Source organism: Oryctolagus cuniculus, chromosome 15 (assembly GCF_964237555.1).
Source record: "Oryctolagus cuniculus chromosome 15, mOryCun1.1, whole genome shotgun sequence".
In the NCBI taxonomy this organism is placed as follows: domain Eukaryota; kingdom Metazoa; phylum Chordata; class Mammalia; order Lagomorpha; family Leporidae; genus Oryctolagus; species Oryctolagus cuniculus.
Window position 1 is genome coordinate 85,048,464 of NC_091446.1, and position 23,653 is coordinate 85,072,116.

General features: G+C 49.7%; 1 long non-coding RNA gene across 4 annotated transcripts in view; it reads right to left on the bottom strand.

Annotated features, from left to right (window-relative positions):
* Positions 1 to 20,893: 20,893 nt before the first annotated feature.
* Positions 20,894 to 23,653, bottom strand: part of LOC103345532 (uncharacterized) — a 44,370-nt gene continuing 41,610 nt past the window's right edge. For all 4 annotated transcript variants that reach the window (XR_007915939.2, XR_007915938.2, XR_011382631.1 and 1 more), the window contains exon 5: positions 20,894 to 21,283. This is a non-coding gene — a long non-coding RNA (uncharacterized lncRNA). The remainder of the gene's footprint in view (positions 21,284 to 23,653) is intronic.

Here is a 23,653-nt window from a genome sequence, read left to right on the forward strand (position 1 = left end):
CAGAAGTGGAGCAGCTGGAGCTTGAACCAGCACGCTTATCACCAGCCCTGAGTTGTTAATGTTTTAACTATTTTAACTAGCTATTGCTGTTCTCTCTTAGGCATTATCTTCCTTTCTTTAAATTTATATTTTAAAAGATTCATTTTTATTTGAAAGGCAGAGAGAGGGAGAGATTTATCTTCCAGTCACTGGTTCACTTCCCAAATGGCCACAACAGCCAGGGCTGGGCCAGGCCAAAGCCAGGAGCCTGAAACTCCATCTGGGTCTCTCACATGTGTAGAGTGGGCCTGAGTACCCAGGCCAACTTCCACTACTTTCCCAGGTGCATTAGCAGAGAGCTGGATGGGAACCAAAGCAACTAGGATGCTATCCAGTGCTCAATACAGGATGCCAGCATTCCACGCAGCGGTTTAACCATCTGTGCCATAACTCCCGTCGTATTATCTTCCTTAATTCAGTTGATATAATCTGTGTGCTTAGGGAACATGTCACTGGTTGTGGGAAGGAAGTTGGAGGAAAAGACTAAATCTAAAAAAGAGGGACTTGTGTGTGCAAATGCACACAGAAGGAACAATGGCAAGCCATTTGGAAAACAATGTGGCTGTTCTTACAAAGTGAGACACTTAGCTCACAGCATGGCAAACCCACTCCACAGTGTCTACTCCAGTAGGGGAAACGCTCCCATCCACAGCCTTTACACAAGGGCTCATGGTTTACTCTAATAGCCATAACCTTCAGAATGGACACAACCTGAGTTGTGAAAGTGAAAGTGAAAACAGATTGCAGGGGCTGCTGTGGTGGCCCCACAGTTACCCTGCTGACTGCAATGCCAGCATCCCCTATCAGAGCACCGGTTCAAGTCCCAGCTAGTCCGTGTCTGAGCCGCTCCCTGCTAACAAGCCCGGGAAAGCAGTGGAAGATGGCCCAAGTACTTGGGTCCCTGCTACCCACATGGGATACCTGGATGGAGTTCCTGGCTCTTAGCTTCAGCTGGGCCCAGCCCTGGCTGTTGCAGACATTTGGAGAATAAACCAGCAAATGGAAGATCTCTTCTCTGTTTCTCCATGTCTCTCTCTCCCTTTCTCTTTCTGCCTTGCAAATAAGATGAATATAAACAAAATTTTAAAAAAAGATGAAGAAAAGCAAAGAAATGGGCAAAGTATTTCAGGCAAAAGCAAAAGCCCTATTGGTATTACAATGGAGTCTCAGGCTTAATCCTCAACTTTATGACATGAAAAAACCAGATATCATATGATAAATAGCAAAATTAGTTAAGAAGACAAGTCATATTGTTACACACCTAAATACAAAATCAACTGCTACCTTAGTGATATAAAGCAAACTACTGAATAAGGCAAGATACCTCTTCAACTTATGACAGGTGGAAGAAATAAAAATAAGCAAAGGTAACTCTCAAGTGGTATACTACAGAAAATATTTTATTCTAAAATAATACTGAGGGAAAATTTGCAAAATTTGCTGCACTATTAATGATATCTAAAATTTAATGTTGTTTATTTTTATTTGAAAGCAGAGAATCTTCCACCCACTGATTCACTCCCCGAAGCCTGGAGCCTGAAGCCAGGTCCCGGTCTCCCGTTCAGTGGCAGTGACCCAAGCATCTGAGACATTGTCTGCTGCTTCCAGGGTGCACTTAGCAGGAAGCCAGACCAGAAGCCGGGACTCCAGCCAGGCATTCTGATACGGGATACAGGCATCCCAGCAGCCCTTTAACTGCTGCACCCGACGCCTGCTCCTCAGTCATATTGATTCTATGCCAAATGGGTTTCTAAATAGTTTAAACATAACCTAATAATTTCCAATAAACATGTAAAATAGGTACTACCATTGTCCAAAAAGAAGGCATAAGAAAACTAAAGTAAAAAAGCTAAGCAACATGTTGAAGGTGGGAATCAGGTCATCTGACAACATTTTCATCATTAGATCATATGCTGGTCACCAAGAAATTCTAGAAGTAAGACATTGTTAGAAGTAAATTTTGTGACACTATATCCTCAATTATGAACTATAAAAGCAAAGGAGTAGATTACCTAGGATATAGACTAAAAAGAAGAAATTATGCCCTAAGTAAAATTTCAGGCCTTAGGTAGATATAAAAATCCAAGTAAGGGACCAGCATTGTGGTGTAGCAAGTAAAGCCACCACCTGCAACGCTAGCACCCCATATGGGTGCCACTTCCAATGCCTGCTGCTCCACTTCTGATCCAGCTCTCTGCTATGGCCTGGGAAAGCAGCAGAACATGGCCCAAGTCCTTGGGCCCCTGCACCCACGTGGAAGACCTGGAAGAAGCTCCTGGCTTCAGCCTGACCCAGCTCTGGCTGCTGCAGCCAATTGGGGAGTGAACAAGTGGATGAAGTTCTCTCTCTAACTCTTTCAAATAAATAAATAAATCTTAAATATATACATATATATACATACACACATTAGGAATATTGCCGAAGTTGAACAATTTACAGAACTCTAAAAATTGAATTCGTTAGTACATTGCTTTAAGATTTTTCCTAGGGTCGGTGCTGTGGTGTAGCAGGTAAAGCTACCACCTGTAGTGCCCACATCCCATATGAGTGCCAGTTCAAGTCCCAGCTATTCCACTTCCAATCCAGCTTTCTGCTATGGCCTGGGAAAGCAGTAAAAAACGGCCCAACAAAGGAAGACCTTTCTCTCTGTCTCTCTCTCTCTCACTGTCCACTCTGCCTGTCAAAAATAAAAATAAATAAAATTAAATTAAAAAAAAACAGCCCAACAAAGGAAGACCTTTCTCTCTCTCTCTCTCTCACTGTCCACTCTGCCTGTCAAAAAGCTCCTGGCTTCAGATCAGCTCAGCTCTGGCCATTGTGGCCATCTGGAGAGTGAACCAGTGGATGGAAGCCTTCTCTCTGTCTCTACCTCTCTAACTCCTTCAGATAAAATACATCTAAAAAATAAAAAAAAAAAAAGTGACCCATAACACTTCATTTATTGTCTCAGGCTCCACAGTTTTTCTCCCATATGAGACAGAGATAAGCCTTATAAAGGCTGAACACCCCTAATCCAAAAATCCTCCAAAAAAACATTTTTGAAGGCCAACACGTTGCCAGAAGTGGAGAATCCCACACCTGACCTTGTGACAGATCACAGAGGGATCACTGGCGTAATACCCATCATGTACAATCACTGGGACAGGCACTGTGGCACAGCAGCACAACACCAGGATCCATGTGCAGTGCTGCTTCGAGTCCCAGCTGCTCCACTTCCAATCCAGCTCCCTGCTAATGGCCTGGGACAGCAGCGGAAGGTGGCCAAGTGCTTGAGCCTCTGCCACCCACATGGGAAACAAACTTTGGCCTGGCCCAGCCCCTGCCGTTGTGGCTATTTGGGGAGTGAACCAGAGAAAGGAAGTGTTTGCTAGCTTGCTCACTCTCATCACTTGGGACACCCACATCCCATAACGGAATTCCTGGCTACGAGTCCCATCTCTGCCTTCCATGCCAGCTTCTTACTAATGCACGTTCTAGGACACAGCAGGTGACACCTGTGAGGGGCTGAATCAAGTTCCCATCTCCTAGTTCAGCCTGGCCCAGCCCTGGCTGTTGTGGGCACTTGAGGAGTGAACCAGCTTGACTGGAGCATGCAGGCCCTCTCTCTTCCTCTGTCTTTAAAATATCTTGTTCTTAAAAAGAGGTCTAAGAAGGCTGGCACCGCAGCTCAATAGGCTAATCCTCCACCTATGGTGCAGCAGCCATTGGGGGGTGAACCAACAGAAAAAGGAAGGCCTTTCTCCCTGTGTCTCTCTCACTGTCCACTCTGCCTGTCAAAAAAAAAAAAAAAAAAAAAAAAGAGGTCTAAGACACTGAAGAGTATATACAGGTGGTAAACAAGGACATGGAAAGATATTCAATATCAGCCACTAGGGAAGTATAAATTAAAGCCACATTTGTGGGGTGGGCATTTAGCAGATTGAGCCACTGCCTGGGATGCCCTCATCCCATATCAGAGTAGCTGGTTCCAGTCCTGGTTAATCCATGCTTCTGATCCAGCTTCTGCTAATCCACCTGGGAGGCGGCAGATAACAGCCACAAACTTGGGTTTCTGTCACCCACCCGGGAGACCCAAATGGAGCTTCAGCCCGGCCTAGTCCTGGCTGTTGCAGACATTTGGGGAGTAAATCTGTGGATAGAATCTCTCTCTCTCTCTCTCTCTCTCTCTCTCTCTCACTCTGCCTTTCAAACAAACTTAAAAAAAAAAAAAAAACTACACTGATATATTACTATACACCTATCAAAATGACTAAACCAAAAAACAGTGGTAAACCAAACGCTGGTGAGAGTGTGGAGACACTTAATCACCCCCACATTATTGGAATATAACACAGAACAGTCGCTTGGAGAAAGTCAGGCAGTTTCTTTGAAAAATAAACATGAAACTATTGCAGGACTCTGCTTATTTTTTTTTTTCTGCCAGAATCATATTTCATGTCCAGGAATAATGAGGATGGACAAGGAAGAGAGTATAAAGTAGAAGTGGTTCATTCAAAGAAAGCAGAGGGTTGGGGCCAGCGCTGGCAAGTGGATTAAGCCATATCTCATATACCCAGCTCATGTTCCAGCTGCTCCACTTTTGATCCAACTTCCTGCTAATGCACCTGGGAAAGCAGAAGTTGGACCAAGTGCTGGGACCCCTGCACCCAGCTGGGAGACCTGGATGAAGCTCCTAGCTACAGCTTGGCCATTCCAGCCATCTGGGGAGTGAACCAGCAAATGGAAGACCTCTCTCTATATGTATATGTAACTACCTTTCAAATAAAATTTAAAAAATCTTAAAAAAAAAAAAAAGGGAAAGAAGGCAGAGAAGTTAAAGTAAAAATGAAAGGAACAACACTCTCAGCAATGCCAAGAGGGGTCCCCAAAGGAGAGAGCCCTGAAGGGCTGACTGTCTAGGAATTCTTTTTGTAAGATTTATTTATTTGAGGCCGGCGCCGTGGCTCACTAGGCTAATCCTCCGCCTAGCGGCGCCGGCACACCGGGTTCTAGTCCCGGTCGGGGAACTGGATTCTGTCCCGGTTGCCCCTCTTCCAGGCCAGCTAGCTCTCTGCTGTGGCCAGGGAGTGCAGTGGAGGATGGCCCAAGTGCTTGGGCCCTGCACCCCATGGGAGACCAGGATAAGCACCTGGCTCCTGCCATCGGATCAGCACTGTGCGCCCGCCGCAGTGCACCAGCCGCGGCGGCCATTGGAGGGTGAACCAACGGCAAAGGAAGACCTTTCTCTCTGTCTCTCTCTCTCACTGTCCACTCTGCTTGTCAAAAAATAAAAAAAAAAAAAATGAAAAAAAAAAGATTTATTTATTTGAGAGGCAGAGTTTCAGACAGAGAGGAAGAGAGACAGAGGGATCTTCCATTCACTGGTTCACTCCCCAGATGGCTGCAATGGGTGGAGCTGGGCTGATCCGAAGCCAGGGGCCAGGAGCTTCTTCCGGAACTCCCATCGGTGCAGGGGCCCAGATTGATGGGTTTTATCAGTGTCATTACCCTGGCTGATGCTGTACTATACTTTTGGCAAGATGTTGCCATTAGGGGAAACTGTGTAAAGAGTTCATGGAGGGGCTGGCTCTGTGGCATAGCAGGTAATGCCACCACCTGCAGTGCTGGCATCCCATATGGGCGCTGGTTCGAGTCCTGGCTGCTCCACTTCCTATCCAGCTCTCTCCTAATGTGCCTGGGAAAGCAGTAGAATATGGCTCAAAACCTTGGGCCCCTGCAACCACGTGAGAGACCTGGAAGAAGTTTCTGGCTCCTGGCTTTGGATCGGCCCAACTCTGGCCGTTGTGGCCATTTGGGGAGTGAACCAGTGGATGGAAGACCCCTCTCTCTCTCTCTCTCTCTCTCTCTCTCTCTCTGTGTGTGTGTGTGTGTGTCTGCCTGTCCTCCCTCTGTATAACTCTGACTTTCAAATAAATAAATCTTTAAAGAAAAAAACGAAAGATACCAGTTAAGGTGCTTGGTCTCATATAGGAGCACCTGGGTTCACATCCTAGCTCTGCTGCTGACTCCAGCCTCCTGCTGATGCACACCCTGGGAGGCGACAGCCACGACTCAAGTAGCTGGGCCCCCGCTGCGGTGGGAGCCCCGGTCTTCACACTGACCACTGCTAACCGCCCTCTTACCTACTCCATCCCTTTGTCAGCATCTCACCAGGCAGCAGCCGGAAGACAGACAGGAAGAACGTGTGCTGCTTTGTCCAAACCCTGCCAGTGGGGGCAGGCATCTGGCACGGCGGGTACACCACTGGGATGGCCACGCTCCATAGCAGGGGGCTTGGGTTTGAGTTTCAGCTTTATGTCCAATTCCATCTTCCTATTAGCACTCTGCGAGACAGATGATGGATGGCCCAGGTGCCTGGGTCCCTGCCACACACACCCAGCCCTAGCTGTTACAACCATTTGGAGTATGAACCAATGGGTGGAAAAGTGTGTCTCCCTCTGCTTTTCAAATAAATAAGTAAGTAAATGACCTGCTAAGGGCTCCATCTCAGAATAAGATTACTGAGCTTACAGTGACCACCGCAGCTGTCTCTGACCACAGCTCTCGCATGTCCCCTGTCATGCCCTGACCTCTCCCAGCCTGGCTCACCACCGCACACCCTGAACACTCCAGCCTCAGGTTCATGTGCAGCATACACCATCTAGCCACAATGTTCAGAAGCCGCAGTCTCGCTTTCTCCAACTCCGCGTCCAGCACCAAGAGCGTCGCTGGAGGAGACCTTCCCTGAGCACACCGTCACAAACCCTACACGGCTCAGGCTCTCCCACCACTAGGACAGTCCCTGTATCCTTACAGCTGTATCCCCACCACACAGCAAGGCTGGCATACAGTAGGTGCCAAATACTTACTAGGTTAACACATGACAAAAAGAAAGACAACTATAATCAATTTAAGGAAAAAGGTGTAGGGGCCTGCATTTGGTGCGGTGGGTTGGAGCACCACCCATAACACTTCAGGTCCCAGATGGGTGCTCAGCTTCTGATCCAGCTCCCTGCTAATGTGCCTAAGAAAACAGTGGAACATGGCCTAAGTCCTTGGGCCCCTGCTACCTATGTGAGAGACCCAGATGGAGTTCAGGCTCCTGGCTTTGGCTTGGCCCAGCCCCAGTCACGTGGCCATTTGGGGGAGTGTAACTCTGCCTTTCAAATAAATAGATGCTAAAGCAGGGGAGGGGAGGCAGGCTGTGTGGCACAGTGGGGTAAGCCACCGGCTGCAATGCTGGCATCCATTTGGGCACCAGCTCGAGTCACAGCTGCTCTGCTTCCAGTCCAGCTCCCTAATGCATCTGGAAAGCAGTGGAAGATGGCCCATGTGCTAGGGCCCCTGCACCCACGTGGAAGACCCAGATGAAGCTCCTGGCTTCTTGCTTCCACCTGGCCCAGCCCAGCTGCTGCAGCCACTGGAGAATGAACCAGTGGTTGGAAGATTTCTCTGCCTCTCCTTCTCTCTCTGACTCTGCCTTTCAAATAAACAAACAGATCTTTTTTAAAAAGTAGTCAATGTCTAAATGAGACAAGCAAGGACTGAATTTACTGTCAGGGTGGGGACAGGCATCCAGGGCCTGCAGGCCAATTACTCTGTCACTTACAAAGTTCTGGTAACTCTAAAGAAAGATTCCTGGAAAACCTCAAAGCTGGAATTACGGGAACTACCTGGCTGAGACCCAGTGTCCCCCTAGCCACAGCTTCCCGTACACTGACGGATTCACCCGGGTGGCTCTGGCCTGGGGACTCGTCCTCTAATATCCACGGCTCCTCTCCTGGCTCCAACTTGGGAACCACCTGTGGTTTTGGTAACGCAACGCCCTGTGAACAGAAATGAGCAGGACGTGGGGCCCGCAGCCTGAGGTTCAGGACCTTTTAAGGAGGACAGAAACACAGCCGCACAGAAATAATCACTGGAACACTTCCCTGGGGAGAAAGGAACACAGGTGCTCTTTAAAGAGCTCACGTCCACAAGAGGTCAGTGGGCTCTGACCCTCTCTGCAAAGCAGTGCCCTGGAGCAGCAGCTACAAAGGAATGGATGGCTTTGTGCAGGATTAGGTACCACCGTGCTTACCCACTGAGACAAGGTGGCTGTAGCTCTCTAGCACCACTCCCCCACGCGGCCCTGCCCCTCCCCCTGGGAGAAGCCCACAGCCACATCCCTGCGTGACAGTGACTCCCACAACACAGCAACAGCGACCAGAGTGGAGAGCGCACGATATGTTGTCGTGTTGAAGTGTTGTGGCTGAAGAGAGAACGCTACATGGGATGTCTACTGTTAGTGTTCCTTGTTGTGGGAAAATGAGAAACCGGGGTGCAAGGGCTCTGCCAGGATGTTAATCTCTCCATTCACACAGAGTGTATGAGGTCCTGCCCCTGTGCCAGGAACTAGTGCAGTTTCTATAGGTGAGTAAAAGACAAATCTCGTGGCCAGTGTTGGGGTGCAACAGGTTAAGCCACCACTTGTGATACCAGCATCCCATGATCAGAGTGCTGGTTCAAGCCCCAGCTGCTCTGCTTCCAATCCAGCTTCCTGCTAATGCACCTGGAAAGACAGAGGAAGATGGCCCAAGTAGTTGGGTCCCTGCCACCCAAAGTGGGAGACATGGGCAGAGCTCCTGGCTCCTGGCCTCAGCCTGGCTATTGCAGCCACTTGGGAACTGAACCAGTAGATGGAAGATTTCTGTCTCCCCCCCAACCCCTAATCCACTCTCTCTGTCCCCTGCCTTTCAAATAAATCAATCTTTTAAAAAAGAATAATCCTGCTTTCAAGAATGACCAGGTCAGGGACACACCTAAACATTAATATCTACACCAAGAATCACAGAAGCAATGCTAGAAGCCTCTGGACGGTAGATGGGGAGCTGCAAAGAGAAAAGTTGTACTTGGTGTTATCGGTGACGCTTCATCGAGAAGGAAAGCTTTGAGTCTTGATACATAACTCTCTATGCTTTATAAATATGAGCAACTATACAAACTATATAAATGTAGAGGCATAAAAAATTACCTGGTAAGTTAATGGAACTCTATCATAGGAGAACAGGCTTTGAGGTGTATTTTTTTAAAGATTTATTTATTTATTTGAAAGTCAGAGTTACAGAGAGAGAAGGAGAGGCAGAGAGAGAGAAAGGTCTTCCACCCACTGGTTCACTCCCCAATTGGCTGCAACGGCTGGAGCTGTGCCAGTCCGAAGCCAGGAGCCAGGAGCTTCCTCTGGGTCTCCCATGCAGGTACAGGGGCCCAAGGACTTGGGCCATGAGATGTATTAAGATAAAGACTCGGGGCCAGTGCTGTGGTACAGCAGGCTAAGCTTCCACCTGCAGTGCCTGCATCCCACATGGGCACCGGTTCATGTCCCAGCTGCTCCTCTTCTAATCCAGCTCTCTGTTATGGCCTGAGAAAGCAGTGGAAGATGGCCCAAGTGCTTGGGCTCCAGCACCCATGTGGCAGACCCAGAAGTAACTCCTAGCTCCTGGCTTCTGATCTGCCCAGCTCCAGCCATCGAGGCCATTTGGGGAGTAAACCAGCATATAGAAGACCTTTCTCTCTGTCTTGCCCTCTCTCTAACTCTACCTCTCAAATAAATAAATAAAATCTTAAGAAAAAAAGAAAAGATAAAGCCTCAATACACAGAGCAAGACTGTAGATAATTGGGGAATATATACCTACAGCCTAGGGTTCCAAAATATTAGATCACTTACCCTTTAAATTTCAGCATTCACCTAACATAGCTATTTATATGTCTATACGTACATGAAATATCATTATTTTTATACTAATACCTGCGTGGAAATACGCTGTATTTCCTTCCAAGTTTTTCATCGGCTCTCCCTGGGCAGTGTTCTCCAAATGGGGTCCTTGGACCGACACCATCTGTTAGAAATGCAAGTGCACTTCCCAAATGCACATCAGCCAGGGCTGAGCCAGCAGCAGGGCTGAGCTAGGCCAAAGCCAGGATCCTGGAACTCATCCAGGTCTCCCATGTGGGTTGCCAGAGACCCAAATACTTGGGCCATCACCCACCGCCTCCCAGGGCACGCATCAGCAAGAAGCTGGGACTCAAACCCCGGTACTCTGACATGGGATGGTGTCTGCCCCCATCTTGCTCCTCCCTGGATCACTCTGTCTGGGGAAAGCTACCTGCAATGTAACAAAGACGATCAGGTGCCCTGTGGAGAAGTCCCCATGGCCAGAAAGTGAGGCCTTCTGCCAAACAGCAGGACTAACTTGCCAGCCATGGGAGCGACCCATCCCAGAGCCAATCCTCCCACCCCAGTCAGGCCTACAGGCCCACTCCTGCAATGCTGATGTTTCTTGAGAAAGCCTAGGGCTCCCCGTGTCTACCTCACCACGTAGGCGGGCAGGGCACAGAGACCCACTGTCCCATGGCCATCTGAGATCGTGGTCCCGTAACCTACACCTCGCACAATCCTCTTTCCTCATCTCCCTCACTTCGTGCTCCTTCCACCTTGCGTGGCCAGTTCTCATAAAACGCTTTCCTGAAACAGATCTGCAGGGCAGTGCTGGGGAGGCAGAGGCAGCGGCCTGACAGTCCCAGGGGAGGAGGGAAAAACAGCAGCTCCTGTAGACGCGGTCTGGCCACGGCGGAGTTTTCACAGGAGTCGTCAGAGAGGGCTTTGCAACCACCAGCCTCCCGGCAGGGGCACAGCCAGCAGTGCACAGTACCAGCAAATGAGCCAGACGAAGGGGTACAGGCTCCGGTGAGGGGAGCGACGCCTCCACGGCCACCTAGGAGAGGCCGCGGGAGCAAGAGCAGCCATCGCTATGCTAGGGGGAGAAGAGCACCCACCCACGTGGAGAGAGGCAAGCTCAGTGCAAGAACCAGAGGTGGGAGACTGTCCGGAAGAATACAAAACTAACAGAGCAAAGTCAAGTAACGAGAAACCTGAACGCGACAAAGCAAAAATCATGACAGAGAATTAGCAGTATAAATGATAATAAGTTCCCAGGCAGGGCTGAGCACTTGGGTTGGGATGGCGTAAGGATACCAAGTAGAGGCTTGCATCCTGTGATGAAGTGGCGGGGTTCAAGTCCCAGCCACACTTGCAACTCCACCTTCCTGCTAACACACACCCTGCCAGCCAGCAGGTCCCTATACTCCTGTGGGAGACTTGGATCAAGTTCTGGGCTCCTGGCTTCAGCCTGGCCCCACACCAGCTGTCGTAGGCATTTGGGGAATGAACCAGCAGACAGAAGATCTCTCTCTCTCTCTTTCTCTCTCTCTGTCCCTCTCCTGTGTTACTGCTTTTCACATTAAAAAAAATGTTTTTTTTTTCTTGTAAGATTTATTTTTATTTATTTGAAATGCAAAGTTACAGAGAGAGTGCTTCCATCCACTGGTTCACTCCTCAGATGGCCGCAACAGTCAGAGCTAGGTCAGGCTGAAGCCAGGAGCCAGGAGCTTCTTCTGGGCCTCCCACATGGGTGCAGGGACCCAAGCACTTGGGCCATCTTCTACTGCTTTCCCAGGTGCATTAGCAGGGAGCTAGATTGGAAATGGAGCACCGGTGCCCATACGGGCTGCCAGCACTGCAGACAGTGGCTTAACCCACTATACCACAGCACCAGCCCCAAAAGAAAAGTTTTTTTAAGAAAAAAAAAAAAAAAAAAAAAAAAGGAAATATACCAGTAGAAAGGAAAGGTTCAGAAACATTCAAATATCTACACTTATAGTGTTTTAGTATACTGATAGAGTCAGAACTTCAATTTTTTTAAACATCTATTTTTTAAAAAATGTATTCAACAGGACTGGCAATGTGACACAGAATATTGCCACTGCCTGAGACGCCAGCATTTCCAGAGGGCACGTTCGAATCCCAGCTGCCCCACTTCCAATCCAGCTCCCTGCTAATGTGCCTGAGAAGCAGCAGAAGATGGTCTGAGTACTCAGAACTCTGCCATCCACTCAGGAGACCCAGGTGGAATTCCAGGCTCTTGGCTTTAGCCTGGCCCAGCCCCAGCCTGAGGCCATTTGGGGAATAAATCAGTGGCTGGAAGATTCTCTCTCACTCTCTCCTTGCCTCTCTCTCTCACTCTATAACTCTGCCTTTCAAATTAATAAATTAATCTTAAAAGTATTCAAGAGGCACAGACAGAAACAGACAGATTCTATCCAATGGTTCACTCCACAAATGCCTGCGATAGCTAGCTGGGACTGGGGTCAAAGCCAGGAGCCAGGAACTCAACCCAGGTCTGCCATGTAGGCAGCAGGACTCTACCTACCTGAGTCATCTCACTACTACCTCAAAGGGTCTGCATTGGCAGCAAGGGTGGAATCGCAAGCCGGAGCCAGGAATAAAACCCAGGCACGCGGCCAGCGCCGCGGCTCACTAGGCTAATCCTCCGCCTAGCAGCGCCAGCACACCAGGTTCTAGTACCGGTCGGGGCGCCGGATTCTGTCCCGGTTGCCCCTCTTCCAGGCCAGCTCTCTGCTGTGGCCAGGGAGTGCAGTGGAGGATGGCCCAAGTGCTTGGGCCCTGCACCCCATGGGAGACCAGGAAAAGCACCTGGCTCCTGGCTCCTGCCATCGGATCAGCGCGGTGCGCCGGCTGCAGCGCGCTGGCTGCGGCGGCCATTGGAGGGTGAACCAACGACAAAGGAAGACCTTTCTCTCTGTCTCTCTCTCTCACTGTCCACTCTGCCTGTCAAAAAAAAAAAAAAAAAAAAAAACCAGGCACGCTAGACATGGGATGCAGGCAGCTTAACCAGCAGCTTAATTTAGGACACATACCCACTCCACAGTTTCAGTTAATAAGGCAAAAGGTGACCAACTTACTAAGTGAAATCTACATTATTATGAGTGAGGTTATCTATTTGTTAAAAAAGACACACTATATAAAAATGTACTTGAGCATAAAACACAAAACAAGGACACAAGCAATAACATACTAAGTCTGTTAACAAAAAGGTAGGAAGTCTCCTGGCTGGATTTAAAAATTGAGGCACATGGGACTTAAAAAGGAGATACTTAAAACTAAACAGCAATAAAAATTAATTCATTACTGACTTCCCAATGCCAAGTCCTAGACATGTGGGAGAGAACAGTGACAAAACACTGTCCTCACCCACCCCCAGTCTGCAAGAGGATTAATTCACTCACGAGGGCAAATGGACAATAAACAGTTAACATAACTGCAGAGTATGTTGTTGGAAGAGAAGCACTATATTAAAAATACACAGGGGGCCGGCGCCGCGGCTCACTAGGGTAATCCTCCGCCTTGCAGCACCGGCACACCGGGTTCTAGTCCCGGTCGGGGTGCCGGATTCTGTCCCAGTTGCCCCTCTTCCAGGCCAGCTCTCTGCTGTGGCCAGGGAGTGCAGTGGAGGATGGCCCAAGTCCTTGGGCCCTGTACCCCATGGGAGACCAGGATAAGTACCTGGCTCCTGCCATCGGATCAGCGCGGTGTGCCGGCCACAGCGCGCCGGCCGCCACACCTATTGGAGGGTGAACCAACGGCAAAAAAAGGAAGACCTTTCTCTCTGTCTCTCTTTCTCTCACTGCACTCTGCCTGTCAAAAAAAAAAAAAAAAAAAACCGGGTTGGGGGGTGGCACTGTGGCACAACGGGTTAAAGCCCCAACCTGCAGCACTGGCATCCCATATTGTTTGAGTCCTGGCTGCTCCTCTTCCAATCCAGCTCTCTGCTATGGCCTGGGAAAGCAGTAGAGGATGGACCAAGTCCTTGGGCCCCTGCCACCTGTGTAGGAGACCAGGAAGAAGCTCCTGGCTTCTGGCTTCAGATCAGCTCAGCTCTGGCTAATGCAATCATTTGGGAAGTGAACCAGTGGAATGGAAGACTCTCTCTCTCTCTGCTTCTCCTTCTCTCTTCTCTCTCTATGTAACTCTGACTTTCAAATAAATAAAATAATTATTTAAGAAATAAATAAATAATAAATAAAAATACACAGAGGAGCAAGAGAAGGGTGGGAGGGGGTAGACCTCACCACACATGGTCCCGAGAAGGGCAGGTGAGCTCTGGGGGGAACATGCACCCCAGGACCAGGCACGTTTGTCACAAGAACGAAGGTGACCTTGTATCTGGTATGTTGCTAGAATAGCAAGACGTGCAAGAGCCTGGGAAGCAGATGAAGTCAGAAGTCTTGGGTCAGGGCCAGCGCTGTGGTGCTGTGAGTTAAGCCACCATCTGCGGCACTGGCATCCCCTATGGGCTGGTTCAAGTGCCAACTGTTCCACTTCCAACCCAGCTCCCTGCAAATGTACCTGGGAAAACAGAAGATGGCCCAAATGCTTGAGCCCTTTCACCCAAGTGGGAGACACGGATGAAGCTCCTGGCTTCTGATTTCAGCGGGGCCCAGCCCCAGCCATTGTGGACATTTGGGGAGTGAACAAATGGATGGAAGATCTCCCTCTCTATCTCTCCTTTTCTAACTCTCCCAAATAAATGAAAAATAAAAAAAAAAAAAAAAAAAAAGAACGAACTCTGGCCTGAATTCTGCTGCACAGAGGCGTGAGCAGAGTGACCTGACTCACGTCCACCAAGGGCACTGTGCACGCTAAGCCTGGGCCGGGGCACAGCAGCGAGACCTGCTCTGTGGCTTGCTGCAATGCAAGCAACACATGCCATGAGATGACGCAGGGCCCAGGCTTTCTGCCGACAAGTATGATTCGGTGCACCAGAGAAAACAGATCAAAGGTGACTCCAAGGGGTGTGCCATCAGACCACTTCAGCACAAACAGGCCAGGAGACCTTAGTCATGATGAACTTGGGCCTGTTAAATACTCAAGCCGAGATGCAGAGTGGACATGTAGACACGTGCACCCCAAGTGCAGAGAGAGACCTGTGATGGAGACTACCAGCAATGGGCAAGCCCCAGAGTAGTGATGAGACTACCCTGCCGGGGGGGGGGGGGGGGGTTTCAGACAGAGAAAGAACAAGGACTAAGGGTTGCACCCCGGGATACCCAAGCAGTCATAGGTAGGAAGGAAAGGAGAAGCCAGCAGCAAGCTGTCGTTCCCCCACAAAGAGGGGGAGCGACATAATGGTGCCGTGACTTGGATAAGGAAACTTAGGAGGGAAGAAGCGGGAAGAAGTGGGAAAATACCGGAGAGAGAGACTAGCAAAGAGCCTAGGGAAAAGCCGGACGGAAAAGGTGCCGGAAGAAGCTATTGAAAGCCTAGGCATAGACTTGGATACGGACTGTGGGAAAGAAGTTAGGATTTAAAGTGAAAGCAAGAAGAAACTTAGACTCAGGTACGGACTGCAGGGTGAAAGTGAAAGTGAAACCTAGAAGAAACAGACTTGGATACGGACTGTGGGGAGAAGCCAGGAGAAATGAGAGGGGAATATTGTTGGAAGAAAAGTTAGGAAACATACCGGGTAGAGAAAAATGTTAGGGAGGATGAAGCCGCGGGGGCAGGCCGAGGCGGAGACGTAAGCCAGCTTGGAATTCTTCAAGTCAGCCCGGGGAGCAAAAGGCGAAAATCTGGAACCAGAGGCAGAGACGTGGGCCACCAGGTTGGAATCCATCAGATTAGCCCGGGGAGCAAAAGACGGGAAGCCAAACCGAAGGGCGCGGACGTGAGCTAGGTTGAATTCGCCAGGTTAGCCCAGGGAACTTAGATTGAATACCGGTGGCGGAAACGTAAGCTACGCTGTGTGACTCACGGAAGCCGCCGCGCGCAGAGAGAACGTGCGGGGCACAAGTGGGGAGAGCGCACGGGGCGCTAATAGAGAGAACGCGGGGCTAGCACGAAGGCCGTGGTGCGGGCGCGAAGGGGCGCAGAGACCGCGGAGCGTGCGCGAAGCCGGGGAACCCGCGCAGATGAGAGAAGCGCGGGCTGAAGCGGCGCAGAGCCGGGAAGCCGCCGCGGGGCGAGGCGCCGAGAAGCAGCCTCGGGGCGGGCGCCGGGAAGCCGCGGGGATAAGAGAAACAGAAGTTTAGAAGTAAAATGAGAGAAATGGGAATGCTGGTAGATAGAAGTAAAATAGAAATAGGAATGCCCGGAGATAGAGAAATAGAGAAAAATAAGGCCTCCCCACGCCATGGCAATGAGAGAGCTTGGATTCGGTCTGCCTGATTAGTAAGACGATAAGCACCTGTGGGTGGCTGCAGGTCACCGAAGACAGGCACGTTATCAACACCAATAAGTCTCCCCACAATACGGCAATGAGAAGGCTTGGATTCGGTTTGCCTGATTGCTAGGGCTTGTAAGCACCTGCAGGCAGTTCTAGCAGAGCAGAGCATGCGCTGCAGGGCACCGAACACAGGCACGCATCAGCGCCTAAAAACCTCCTCACAATATGGTGAAGAGAGGACCCGGACTCGGTTTGCCTGATTGGTAGGGCTTGTAAGAGCCTGTGGGCAACTCTAGCAAGCAGAGCAGAGTGTGTGCCACGGGGCACCGAAGACAGGCGCGTATCAACGCCAAAAATAAAAAGAAAGGGGGATCTGTGGGGAGCAATTGGGAGCAACTCGGACTAGACTAAGTTACTGGAATTAAGACTTATTCTATGCATCTGCTCTCCCACAATATGGCGCTGAGAAGGGAAACAGCTTCTACACAGCTGCCTCCAGTTCAGCCAATAAACTGTAGGACCTGCTCCTGATTGGAGGAGAGCAGCGTACTCGGCGTGTGGGTAGCAGAGTTGGGATTGGTGGAAGAGGACTATAAAGGAGGAGAGAGACAACATGCACCAGGAACATCTAGGGGGAACACCTGAGGAACATCTGAGCAGCCCCCGAGAGAGCCGGCCGGCGGTGTGCCGCTCCCCCGCGGAAGTGGGGAAAGTGGCAGGGGGAACCGCCCTTCCACGGAGGTGGAAGGGTCGGTAGCCAACCCGGGAAGAACCAGCAGCAAACCCGGGGAGGGCCGAGCAGACAAAAGAACAGCGCAGGGTCCTGTATCATTCCTCCATGAAGAGGGGGAACGACATAATGGTGCTGTGACTCGGATATGAAGCCTAGGCAGGGTTTAGTGTCGTTCCCCCACGAAGAGGGGGAGCGACAGCAAGCCATGAGACAGAAGGCAAAAGTTCAGAGTCAGGTGGGTGTCCTGACTCAGAAGGAAAAAGCAATCTGCAGCTTTGCCACTAGAGGTCACTGCCGGCCTCTGCAGACTAAAAGGCTGAGGGGCGACGGGAGTGAAGGCTTCTAGTTCCCGGGGAGATGAGGATCTCTGGCTCTCTCTGCCCCCTGGAGCAAAGTGAGGTCACTCTGTGTGCACTGTAGCTTTGCCCCGGAATAAACACCACCTACCACCTACTTTGGGGTGACAAACGGCAAACCATGAAAAAAAAACTCACATCATTTTCTAAAGTGTAATTTCCCTAAGATGAGGAAAGTCTATAGTTTGAAATATTTTTGTAAAAAAAATTCAGACTCTTTATAATTTCACTGATGAAATTTTTAAAAATTTTTTTAATTTATCTGAGAGACAGAATTACAGAGAGAGAGAGAGAGATTGAATCTCGTTTCCACTGGCTCACTCCTCAAATGGCCATGATGTCCAGAGCTGGGCCAATCCAAAGCCAGTGGCCAGGAGCTTCATCTGGACCTCCAACATGGGTACAGGGGCCCAAGGAATAGGGCCACCTTCTACTGCTTTCCCAGGCCTTAGTAGAGAACTGGATCGTAAGTGGAACAGCCAGGACTAGAACCGGCACCCATATGGGATGCCGGAGCTTCAGGCCAGGGCTTTAAAACACTGCGCCACAGCACCGGCCCCATCAATCAATCTTTAAAAAAAAAAAAGTAGCGGCACAGCGGATTAAGCTGCTACCCGCTAATGCCAACATACCAAACAGGTGCCAGTTCAAGCCCCGGCTGCTCCACTTCCAATCCAGGTCCCTGCTAATTTACCTGGGAAGGTGGCAGAAAATGGCCCAGGTGTTTGGGGCCCTGCCACCCATGTGGGAGATCTAGATGGAGTTCCTGGCTCCTGACTGCTACAGCCATTTGGGCAGCACTATCTCCTTCTCTGTCTTTGTTACCCGCCTTTCAAATAAGTAAATAAAAGTTTAAAAAAAAAAACATAGTAATATGTTGTTTGGGGTGCCCATATTTCCTGTTGGAGTGCCAGGTTCGAGTCCCGGCCCCTCCGCTGTCCTCTGCTAACGTGCACTCTGGCAGGGCAAAGGCTGGCTGCTCAGGTACCAGAGTTCCTGCCATGCATGTGGACCCTCAGGTTGAGTTGCATCCAGACTCCCGGCTTCTGCTTAGCCAACTCCTGACTATTGCAGGCATCTGGGAATAAACTAGCAGATGAATAAACTCTGTTTCTCTGTCTTTCAAAAAACTAAATCTTTTCTTAAAAGATTTAAATAGGGCCGGCGCCAGGGCTCAATAGGCTAATCCTCCACCTGCAGCGCCGGCACACTGGGTTCTAGTCCCGATTGGGGCGCCGGATTCTGTCCCGGTTGCTCCTCTTCCAGGCCAGCTCTCTGCTGTGGCCAGGGAGTGCAGTGGAGGATGGCCCAAGTACTTGGGCCCTGCACCCCATGGGAGACCAGGATATGCACCTGGCTCCTGCCTTTGGATCAGCGCGGTGCGCGGCCGTTGCAGCCATTGGAGGGTGAACCAATGGCAAAAGGAAGACCTTTCTCTCTGTCTCTCTCACTGTCCACTCTGCCTGTCAAAAAAAAAAAAAAAAAAGATTTAAATAGGAGGAGCTGGCACAATGGCGCAGTGGGTTAAAGCCCTGGCCTGCAGTGCCAGCATCCCATACGGGCGCCAGTTCGAATCCCAGCTACTCCTCTTCCAATCCAGCTTTCTGCTATGGCCTGGGAAAGCAGAAGACGACCCAAGTCTTTGGCCCCCTGCACCCACGTGGGAGACTCGGAAGAAGCTCCTCGATCCTGGCTTCGGATCGGCGCAGCTCTGGCCGTTGCGGCCATCTAAGGAGTGAACCAGTGGATGGAAGACCTCTGTCTCTACCTCTATATGTAACTCTGTCTTTCAAATAAATAAAATAAATCTTAAAGAAATTTAAATAGGAAACAAATTCCATATAATACTGTTGTATAGGTAAAAAAATCTAAATTAATTCACATATACAGTATTAAAATTAATAAACAGCAAGGTCACTGGATACAAGTTCAATATACAAAATCCAACTCTATGTCTATATACCAGCAGCATCCAAATAGGATGAAAAATTTCCAAATATCTAGGGAAAAAACTATCGAAGTAAGTACAAAAGACCCAGACAGAAAATCATGAAACATGCCTGAAAAAAATTAAAGATGTAAGTTAATTAAGAAAAATACCATGTTTATAAGTTCAGAGAGGTAGTTTTTTTTTTTTTTTTTTTTTTAAGATTTATTCATTTGTTTGAAAGGCAAGAGTTACAGAGAGGCAGAGAGGTCTTCCATCCACTGGTTCACTCACTCCCCAGATGGCTGCAACAGCCAGAGCTGCACCAATCCGAAGCCAGGAGTGAGGAGCTTCTTCTGGGTCTCCCAAGTGGGTGCAGGGCCCAAGCACTTGGGCCATCCTCCACTGCCCTCCAGGGCCACAGCAGAGAGCTGGATCAGAAGTAGAGCAGCCAGAACTCGAATTGGTGCCCATATGGGATGCTGGCACTGCAGGTGGCAGCTTTACCTGCTACACCACAGAGAGGTAGTATTAATATGACTTTTCTACCAAATCAATCCAGAGATTTAATTCAATATCAAATTCTAGCAGATTGGAGGTTGGGGGAAGGAAGATGATGCCAAAATTTACACCATAATACAAAGGACGGAGAGCAGCAATCTTGAAGAACAAAGGTGGGGAATTTACATTCCCACACAGGAACACTTTATAAAGCTAGGGGAACCAAGGCTCACTGGCATTAACACGGCCAAAGGGAAAACTGCAATAAAACTGAGGATCCAAAGAGATACTCATATAAATGGCTACCTGCTTCTCAATCAAAACAGCAATGCAATTCTGTTGGGAACAGAAGGTCTTTTCAATAAATGGAACTGCAGGCCAGCGCCGCGGCTCACCAGGCTAATCCTCCGCCTTGTGGCGCCAGCACACCAGGTTCTAGTCCCGGTCAGGGCGCCGGATTCTGTCCCGGTTGCCCTTCTTCCAGGCCAGCTCTCTGCTGTGACCAGGGAGTGCAGTGGAGGATGGCCCAAGTGCTTGGGCCCTGCACCCCATGGGAGACCAGGAGAAGCACCTGACTCCTGCCTTCAGATCAGCGCGGTGCGCCGGCGGCAGTGCGCCAGCCGCGGCGGCCAATGGAAGGTGAACCAGCGGCAAAGAAAGACCTCTCTCTCTGTCTCTCTCTCTCACTGTCTACTCTGCCTGTCAAAAAAAAAAAAAAAAAATGGAACTGCAAGAGCTGGTGTGGCACAGCTGTTGTGGTCACTGCTTGCAACGCCACCATCCCCTAGGAGAGGCCTGGTTCAAGTGTCAGCTACTCTGCTTCTGATCCAACTTCTTGCTAATATGCCTTTCCAGGCATAGGAAGATGGCAAAAGTAGCTGGGCCCTGGCCACCATGAACTTCTCCTGTCCAGGAACTTCTCCTGGACTCCTGGTTTCAGCCTGGCCTGGCCCAACCCCAGCTGTTGCGGCCACTGAGGGAGTGAACCACTGGATGGAAGATCTTCCACTGCTTTTCAAATAACTAAATACAAGCCGGCGCCGTGGCTCAATAGGCTAATCCTCCACCTTGCGGCGCCGGCACACCGGGTTCTAGTCCCGGTTGGGGCGCCGGATTCTGTCCCGGTTGCCCCTCTTCCAGGCCAGCTCTCTGCTGGCCATTGGAGGGTGAACCAACGGCAAAAGGAAGACCTTTCTCTCTCTGTCTCTCTCTCTCACTGTCCACTCTGCCTGTCAAAAAAAAAAAAAAAAAAAAAAAAAAGAAACAAATAACTAAATACATTTAAAAAAAAAAAAATGTGTGGGTAAGTATACGTGTTAAATAATTTTAAATGGACTAAAACAATTCAAGATTTCATAAGAAAACGAGGGGTGGGGCCGGTGATGTGGCATAGCAGGTTAAAGCCTTGGCCTGAAGTCCTGGCATCCCATATGGGCGCCAGTTCTAGTCCGGCTGCTCCACTTCCAATCCAGCTCTCTGCTGTGGCCTGGGATAGCAATAGAAGATGGCCCGAGTCCTTTGGCCCCTGCACCCACGTGGGAGACCTGGAAGAAGCTCCTGGCTCCTGGTTTCAGATCGGCGCAGCTCTGGCCATTGCAGCCATCTGGAGAGTGAACCAGCAGATGGAAGACCTCTCTCTCTGTCTCTGCCTCTCTCTGGAACTCTGTCTTTCAAATACATAAAAATCTAAAAAAGAAAAGAAAGAAAACAAGGGGTAGGCATTGTGGGTTAAGCCATGCCTGATATACCCGTACCTGTATCAGAGTGCCTGGTCTGTATCAGAGTGCTCTGTTCAAGTCCTACTCTGATTATGATCTGGTTTCTTGCTAATGTGCCTGCGAACACAGTAGATAATGGCCCAAGCACATAGGTTCCTGACACCCACATGTGAGACCCGGATGCAGGCTTAGGCCTAGGCTGCACTGGCTGTTGCAGTCTTTTGGGGAATGAACCAGCAGATGGAAAATGTCTGTCCCTTCCACACTCTCTGTAACTCTGCCTTTCAAACAAAGAAGAAAACGTAAGACAATTCCTTTACATCCTTGGTATAGGCAAATATGTTTCTAAACAGGGCACAAAATGTACTAACCGTTAAAGAAAACATTAATAAACTATACTTCATTAAAATGCAGGAGGAGGAGCTGGCAGGCTCGGAACATAAAGAAACAATACAGAGGGACCAGCGTTGTGGTACAGCAGGTTCAGCCACCACCTGCAACGCCAGCATCCCACAGGAGTGCTGGGTCACACCCCAGCTGCTCCACTTCCAGTCCAGCTCCCTGCCACTGTGCCTGAGAAAGCAGTGGATGGTGGCCCAACTGCTTGGGCCCCTGCCACCCACATGGGAGACCCTGATGGAGTTCCAGACTCTTGGCTTTGGCCTGGCCCAGCCCTGGCCAGTGCCAGGGGACTAAACGTGAGAAGGCAACTAGCAGATGGAACCTCTCTCTCTCTCTCTCTCTCTCTCTCTCTGACTTTGCCTTTCAAGTGAATAAAATAAATGTTTTTAAAAACTGATAAGGGGGCCGGCGCTGTGGCTCACTTGGCTAATCCTCCGCCTGCGACACTGGCAACCCCGGGTTCTAGTCCCAGTTGCTCCTCTTCAAGTCCAACTCTTTGTGGTGGCCCGGGAAGGCAGTGGAGGATGGCCCAAGTGCTTGGGTCCCTGCACCCACATGGGAGACCAGGAAGAAGCACCTGACTCCTGGCTTCGGATCAGCATAGCACTGGCCATGGTGGCCATTAGGAGAGTGAACCAACGGAAGGAAGACCTTTCTCTCTGTCTCTCTCTCACTGTCTAACTCTCTCTGTGTGTCTCTCTCTCACTGTCTAACTCTGCCTGGCAAAAAATTTAAAAAAGAAAATGATAAGGGAGGAACTAGCACTGTGGCATAGTGGGTAAAGTCACTGCCTGCAACACCGGCATCCCATGTGGTGTTGGGCACCAGCTGGAGTTCTGGCTGCTCCACTTCCGATCCAGCTCTCTGCTATGGCCTAGGATAGCCGTAGAAGATGGCCCAAGTCCTTGGGCCCCTGAACCCGCGTGGGAGACCTGGAGGAAGCTCCTGGCTCCTGGCTTCGGATAAGCCCAACTCTGGCCATAGCGGCCATCTGGGGAGTGAACCAGCAACGGAAGATCTGTGTGTATGTATGTGTGTATGTGTGTGTGTGTGTGTATCCCTCTAACTCTTTCAAGAAAATAAATCTTAAAAAAAAAAAAAAAAAACCTGATAAGGAAATGAGATGCTAGTTACTGTGATTTGATCATTACCTGATGTGTAAATGTCGAGAGATCACCTTGTACCACATGCTAACCAATATTTAAATTATGAAAAAAGTCAAAAGAAACTTCAGACTCAAAGAAGACATCTGCTGGACATTTATCTGACAAAGGACTCACAGCTAGAGGAGAAAGAATTCCTACAAGCTAATACGGCAGAGATAAACTACTGATCTTATTTATTAAGAAAAAAGACTAGAATATGCACAGCAAAAACAAAAAGATCAAAACTGTCAGAAAATCTAAGATGCTCAATGATCAGCCATTAGAAAAATGCAAATTAAAAATCCACAAGGGGGGAGCACTGTGACGTAGCAGGTAAAGCCACCGCCTGCAGTGCTGGCATCCCGTATGAGGCCAGTTCAAGTCCCAGCTGCTCCACTTTTTTTTTTTTTTTTTTTTTGACAGGTAGAGTTATAGACAGTGAGAGAGAGACAGAGAGAGAAAGGCCTTCCTTCCATTGGTTCACTCCCCTAATGGCCGCTATGGCTGGCGCTGCTCCAATCCAAAGCCGGGAGCTGGAGTTGGGTACTTCCTCCCAGTCTCCCATGCAGGTGCAGGACCCAAGCACTTGGGCCATCCTCCGCTGCCTTCCCGGGCCACAGCAGAGAGCTGGACTGGAAGAGGAGCAACCGGGACTAGCACCCGCCGTCCCAACCAGGACTAGAACCCAGGGTGCTGGCACCACAGGCAGAGGATTAGCCAAGTGAGCCATGGTGCCGGCCTGCTCTCTGCTATGGCCTGGAAAAGCAGAGGAAGATGGCCCAACAAGGCCA